The sequence below is a fragment of the Rhynchophorus ferrugineus genome, unplaced genomic scaffold (genome assembly GCF_030347505.1).
Source record: "Rhynchophorus ferrugineus isolate W39M unplaced genomic scaffold, kcgeb_rfMv2 rfM543, whole genome shotgun sequence".
Taxonomy (NCBI): Eukaryota; Metazoa; Arthropoda; class Insecta; order Coleoptera; family Curculionidae; genus Rhynchophorus; species Rhynchophorus ferrugineus.
In genome coordinates this window covers 35,001-42,419 of record NW_027473120.1, presented here as the reverse complement: position 1 = coordinate 42,419, position 7,419 = coordinate 35,001, and positions in this window count along the sequence as shown.

The window sequence follows — 7,419 nt, the reverse complement described above, 5'->3', positions numbered from 1 at the left end:
TGCTGAGCTGGTCTTTCCTGCGTAAGTATATGGACATTTTGAAATGTAGACTATCTGTCTATGGCTCTGGTGCTTGTTAAAGCTCCGAGCTGGTCTTTCCTGCGTAAGTATCGGGGACGGTTCACGTACGGGTCTCCGAGCGCCTGTTCGGTTCCGTCGCGGCCGTATTGCGTAAAATTTTAGATAAGGACAGTGGGAATCTCGTTAATCCATGCACGCGCCTTCCTGATATGTTCGGGCATAGGCTGCGGTTGTCAAGGTGGTGGTAGTTAGTCCCGCCGTTTACCCGCGCTCGGCATCTCGATCCTTCTCTGAACGGATCCGAACGCGATCTTAGTTAGGGACATTTTGAAATGTAGACCATGAGTCTATGGCTCTGGTGCTTGTTAAAGGTCTGAGCTGGTCTTTCCTGCGTAAGTATATGGACATTTTGAAATGTAGACTATCTGTCTATGGCTCTGGTGCTTGTTAAAGCTCCGAGCTGGTCTTTCCTGCGTAAGTATCGGGGACGGTTCACGTACGGGTCTCCGAGCGCCTGTTCGGTTCCGTCGCGGCCGTATTGCGTAAAATTTTAGATAAGGACAGTGGGAATCTCGTTAATCCATGCACGCGCCTTCCTGATATGTTCGGGCATAGGCTGCGGTTGTCAAGTTGGTGGTAGTTAGTCCCGCCGTTTACCCGCGCTCGGCATCTCGATCCTTCTCTGAACGGATCCGAACGCGATCTGCTGAGCTGGTCTTTCCTGCGTAAGTATATGGACATTTTGAAATGTAGACTATCTGTCTATGGCTCTGGTGCTTGTTAAAGCTCCGAGCTGGTCTTTCCTGCGTAAGTATCGGGGACGGTTCACGTACGGGTCTCCGAGCGCCTGTTCGGTTCCGTCGCGGCCGTATTACGTAAAATTTTAGATAAGGACAGTGGGAATCTCGTTAATCCATGCACGCGCCTTCCTGATATGTTCGGGCATAGGCTGCGGTTGTCAAGGTGGTGGTAGTTAGTCCCGCCGTTTACCCGCGCTCGGCATCTCGATCCTTCTCTGAACGGATCCGAACGCGATCTTAGTTAGGGACATTTTGAATTGTAGACCATGAGTCTATGGCTCTGGTGCTTGTTAAAGGTCTGAGCTGGTCTTTCCTACGTAAGTATATGGACATTTTGAAATGTAGACTATCTGTCTATGGCTCTGGTGCTTGTTAAAGCTCCGAGCTGGTCTTTCCTGCGTAAGTATCGGGGACGGTTCACGTACGGGTCTCCGAGCGCCTGTTCGGTTCCGTCGCGGCCGTATTGCGTAAAATTTTAGATAAGGACAGTGGGAATCTCGTTAATCCATGCACGCGCCTTCCTGATATGTTCGGGCATAGGCTGCGGTTGTCAAGGTGGTGGTAGTTAGTCCCGCCGTTTACCCGCGCTCGGCATCTCGATCCTTCTCTGAACGGATCCGAACGCGATCTTAGTTAGGGACATTTTGAATTGTAGACCATGAGTCTATGGCTCTGGTGCTTGTTAAAGGTCTGAGCTGGTCTTTCCTACGTAAGTATATGGACATTTTGAAATGTAGACTATCTGTCTATGGCTCTGGTGCTTGTTAAAGCTCCGAGCTGGTCTTTCCTGCGTAAGTATCGGGGACGGTTCACGTACGGGTCTCCGAGCGCCTGTTCGGTTCCGTCGCGGCCGTATTGCGTAAAATTTTAGATAAGGACAGTGGGAATCTCGTTAATCCATGCACGCGCCTTCCTGATATGTTCGGGCATAGGCTGCGGTTGTCAAGGTGGTGGTAGTTAGTCCCGCCGTTTACCCGCGCTCGGCATCTCGATCCTTCTCTGAACGGATCCGAACGCGATCTTAGTTAGGGACATTTTGAAATGTAGACCATGAGTCTATGGCTCTGGTGCTTGTTAAAGGTCTGAGCTGGTCTTTCCTGCGTAAGTATATGGACATTTTGAAATGTAGACTATCTGTCTATGGCTCTGGTGCTTGTTAAAGCTCCGAGCTGGTCTTTCCTGCGTAAGTATCGGGAACGGTTCACGTACGGGTCTCCGAGCGCCTGTTCGGTTCCGTCGCGGCAGTATTGCGTAAAATTTTAGATAAGGACAGTGGGAATCTCGTTAATCCATGCACGCGCCTTCCTGATATGTTCGGGCATAGGCTGCGGTTGTCAAGGTGGTGGTAGTTAGTCCCGCCGTTTACCCGCGCTCGGCATCTCGATCCTTCTCTGAACGGATCCGAACGCGATCTTAGTTAGGGACATTTTGAATTGTAGACCATGAGTCTATGGCTCTGGTGCTTGTTAAAGGTCTGAGCTGGTCTTTCCTACGTAAGTATATGGACATTTTGAAATGTAGACTATCTGTCTATGGCTCTGGTGCTTGTTAAAGCTCCGAGCTGGTCTTTCCTGCGTAAGTATCGGGGACGGTTCACGTACGGGTCTCCGAGCGCCTGTTCGGTTCCGTCGCGGCCGTATTGCGTAAAATTTTAGATAAGGACAGTGGGAATCTCGTTAATCCATGCACGCGCCTTCCTGATATGTTCGGGCATAGGCTGCGGTTGTCAAGGTGGTGGTAGTTAGTCCCGCCGTTTACCCGCGCTCGGCATCTCGATCCTTCTCTGAACGGATCCGAACGCGATCTTAGTTAGGGACATTTTGAAATGTAGACCATGAGTCTATGGCTCAGGTGCTTGTTAAAGGTCTGAGCTGGTCTTTCCTGCGTAAGTATATGGACATTTTGAAATGTAGACTATCTGTCTATGGCTCTGGTGCTTGTTAAAGCTCCGAGCTGGTCTTTCCTGCGTAAGTATCGGGGACGGTTCACGTACGGGTCTCCGAGCGCCTGTTCGGTTCCGTCGCGGCCGTATTACGTAAAATTTTAGATAAGGACAGTGGGAATCTCGTTAATCCATGCACGCGCCTTCCTGATATGTTCGGGCATAGGCTGCGGTTGTCAAGGTGGTGGTAGTTAGTCCCGCCGTTTACCCGCGCTCGGCATCTCGATCCTTCTCTGAACGGATCCGAACGCGATCTTAGTTAGGGACATTTTGAAATGTAGACCATGAGTCTATGGCTCTGGTGCTTGTTAAAGGTCTGAGCTGGTCTTTCCTGCGTAAGTATATGGACATTTTGAAATGTAGACTATCTGTCTATGGCTCTGGTGCTTGTTAAAGCTCCGAGCTGGTCTTTCCTGCGTAAGTATCGGGGACGGTTCACGTACGGGTCTCCGAGCGCCTGTTCGGTTCCGTCGCGGCCGTATTGCGTAAAATTTTAGATAAGGACAGTGGGAATCTCGTTAATCCATGCACGCGCCTTCCTGATATGTTCGGGCATAGGCTGCGGTTGTCAAGGTGGTGGTAGTTAGTCCCGCCGTTTACCCGCGCTCGGCATCTCGATCCTTCTCTGAACGGATCCGAACGCGATCTGCTGAGCTGGTCTTTCCTGCGTAAGTATATGGACATTTTGAAATGTAGACTATCTGTCTATGGCTCTGGTGCTTGTTAAAGCTCCGAGCTGGTCTTTCCTGCGTAAGTATCGGGGGACGGTTCACGTACGGGTCTCCGAGCGCCTGTTCGGTTCCGTCGCGGCCGTATTGCGTAAAATTTTAGATAAGGACAGTGGGAATCTCGTTAATCCATGCACGCGCCTTCCTGATATGTTCGGGCATAGGCTGCGGTTGTCAAGGTGGTGGTAGTTAGTCCCGCCGTTTACCCGCGCTCGGCATCTCGATCCTTCTCTGAACGGATCCGAACGCGATCTGCTGAGCTGGTCTTTCCTGCGTAAGTATATGGACATTTTGAAATGTAGACTATCTGTCTATGGCTCTGGTGCTTGTTAAAGCTCCGAGCTGGTCTTTCCTGCGTAAGTATCGGGGACGGTTCACGTACGGGTCTCCGAGCGCCTGTTCGGTTCCGTCGCGGCCGTATTGCGTAAAATTTTAGATAAGGACAGTGGGAATCTCGTTAATCCATGCACGCGCCTTCCTGATATGTTCGGGCATAGGCTGCGGTTGTCAAGGTGGTGGTAGTTAGTCCCGCCGTTTACCCGCGCTCGGCATCTCGATCCTTCTCTGAACGGATCCGAACGCGATCTTAGTTAGGGACATTTTGAAATGTAGACCATGAGTCTATGGCTCTGGTGCTTGTTAAAGGTCTGAGCTGGTCTTTCCTGCGTAAGTATATGGACATTTTGAAATGTAGACTATCTGTCTATGGCTCTGGTGCTTGTTAAAGCTCCGAGCTGGTCTTTCCTGCGTAAGTATCGGGGACGGTTCACGTACGGGTCTCCGAGCGCCTGTTCGGTTCCGTCGCGGCCGTATTGCGTAAAATTTTAGATAAGGACAGTGGGAATCTCGTTAATCCATGCACGCGCCTTCCTGATATGTTCGGGCATAGGCTGCGGTTGTCAAGTTGGTGGTAGTTAGTCCCGCCGTTTACCCGCGCTCGGCATCTCGATCCTTCTCTGAACGGATCCGAACGCGATCTGCTGAGCTGGTCTTTCCTGCGTAAGTATATGGACATTTTGAAATGTAGACTATCTGTCTATGGCTCTGGTGCTTGTTAAAGCTCCGAGCTGGTCTTTCCTGCGTAAGTATCGGGAACGGTTCACGTACGGGTCTCCGAGCGCCTGTTCGGTTCCGTCGCGGCAGTATTGCGTAAAATTTTAGATAAGGACAGTGGGAATCTCGTTAATCCATGCACGCGCCTTCCTGATATGTTCGGGCATAGGCTGCGGTTGTCAAGGCGGTGGTAGTTAGTCCCGCCGTTTACCCGCGCTCGGCATCTCGATCCTTCTCTGAACGGATCCGAACGCGATCTGCTGAGCTGGTCTTTCCTGCGTAAGTATATGGACATTTTGAAATGTAGACTATCTGTCTATGGCTCTGGTGCTTGTTAAAGCTCCGAGCTGGTCTTTCCTGCGTAAGTATCGGGGACGGTTCACGTACGGGTCTCCGAGCGCCTGTTCGGTTCCGTCGCGGCAGTATTGCGTAAAATTTTAGATAAGGACAGTGGGAATCTCGTTAATCCATGCACGCGCCTTCCTGATTTGTTCGGGCATAGGCTGCGGTTGTCAAGGCGGTGGTAGTTAGTCCCGCCGTTTACCCGCGAACGATATCTCGATAAGTTAAAATTCAAAATGGTCCAAAGGTTAGGCTACTTTCGTAACTAATCGTATTACAATGCATGACCTTTTTTGATTAATGTGGTTTCTATTTAAAGCAGGTTTTACAGTTTTACCTAATTGTCAGTTTTCTGAATGTCTAAACTATTTTCGTCCAATTTTTTTGATTAATTCATTCCAATCGAAGGTTGTACGTATTATCGGTTGCGACGATACAGAATTCCATGTATCTGTGATTGATGAGCATGTCTTCATGTTCGTTGATCCTTCATTTCATTAGAACCAAATATAGTTGCCATGTGATATCGATTTGGCTCTGAATTCTCGTCATGTCGAATTGGTATTATATGGTCCCTCATAAGTAGGTGCACTTGAAGGTTCGTCAAATTATGCGGGCGTCCTCCCGCTATATTCAGGTATACATCGGAGGTTTTAATGCAGTTGTAACTGGCCTCACCGTTTAACCGCATATGATATACTGAAACGCGGATTTTATTCGCCATCGGACCGAACGGGCTCTAGAAGTACAATGCGGGTAATGATCGAATTCAGATGAATGGAATTAGTCTCCAATTCAATTTCCGCACGGGGCGATGTTTTTTAATTGTTTTTTGATAGTTCATCGCATTAGGTCTGAAAACTGTATATTTAATAGTCTCATAAGGTATAACTTATAAACGTATCTTGTGGTTCGTCTTCGAACTGAACGTACATTTAAGACAATGTTCCGAATTAAAATAGTGAATTTAATTCTGGAAATCGTAAGAAAATGTTTCCAAACATGATAATAGAATACAAAAAGAGTATAGGCTAGGTGCTTATCGGTTAAGATGAATGATATCCTTAAGTTTACACAACGTTCTGTAAAACGAATTTAGCAAAATAAAAGAGATTTACATCCCTTGTATTTGTCTTTATATACATACGCATATTATATGCAATATACTTATGTACGGAAAATGTTCCCAAGAACGAATTTAGACAAATAAAAAGGCGAATAGAAAAGATTGACATCCTCTCTATTCGCCTTTGTTATTTATACAGGCATACATAAATGCATCGTCGATGTATATCAATGCGATATATTTATGTACGGAAAATGTTCCCAAGAACGAATTTAGACAAATAAAAAGGCGAATAGAAAATATTGACATCCTCTCTATTCGCCTTTGTTATTTATACAGGCATACATAAATGCATCGTCGATGTATATCAATGCGATATATTTTTGTACGGAAAATGTTCCCAAGAACGAATTTAGACAAATAAAAAGGCGAATAGAAAAGATTGACATCCTCTCTATTCGCCTTTGTTATTTATACAAGCATACATAAATGTATCATCGATGTATATCAATGCGATATATTTATGTACGGAAAATGTTCCCAAGAACGAATTTAGACAAATAAAAAGGCGAATAGAAAGGATTGACATCCTCTCTATTCGCCTTTGTTATTTATACAAGCATACATAAATGTATCATCGATGTATATCAATGCGATATATTTATGTACGGAAAATGTTCCCAAGAACGAATTTAGACAAATAAAAAGGCGAATAGAAAGGATTGACATCCTCTCTATTCGCCTTTGTTATTTATACATGCATACATAAATGCGTCGTCGATGTATATCAATGCGATATATTTATGTACGGAAAATGTTCCCAAGAACGAATTTAGACAAATAAAAAGGCGAATAGAAAAGATTGACATCCTCTCTATTCGCCTTTGTTATTTATACAGGCATACATAAATGCATCGTCGATGTATATCAATGCGATATATTTATGTACGGAAAATGTTCCCAAGAACGAATTTAGACAAATAAAAAGGCGAATAGAAAAGATTGACATCCTCTCTATTCGCCTTTGTTATTTATATATGCATACATAAATGCGTCGTCGATGTATATCAATGCGATATATTTATGTACGGAAAATGTTCCCAAGAACGAATTTAGACAAATAAAAAGGCGAATAGAAAAGACTGACATCCTCTCTATTCGCCTTTGTTATTTATACAAGCATACATAAATGTATCATCGATGTATATCAATGCGATATATTTATGTACGGAAAATGTTCCCAAGAACGAATTTAGACAAATAAAAAGGCGAATAGAAAGGATTGACATCCTCTCTATTCGCCTTTGTTATTTATACAAGCATACATAAATGTATCATCGATGTATATCAATGCGATATATTTATGTACGGAAAATGTTCCCAAGAACGAATTTAGACAAATAAAAAGGCGAATAGAAAGGATTGACATCCTCTCTATTCGCCTTTGTTATTTATACATGCATACAT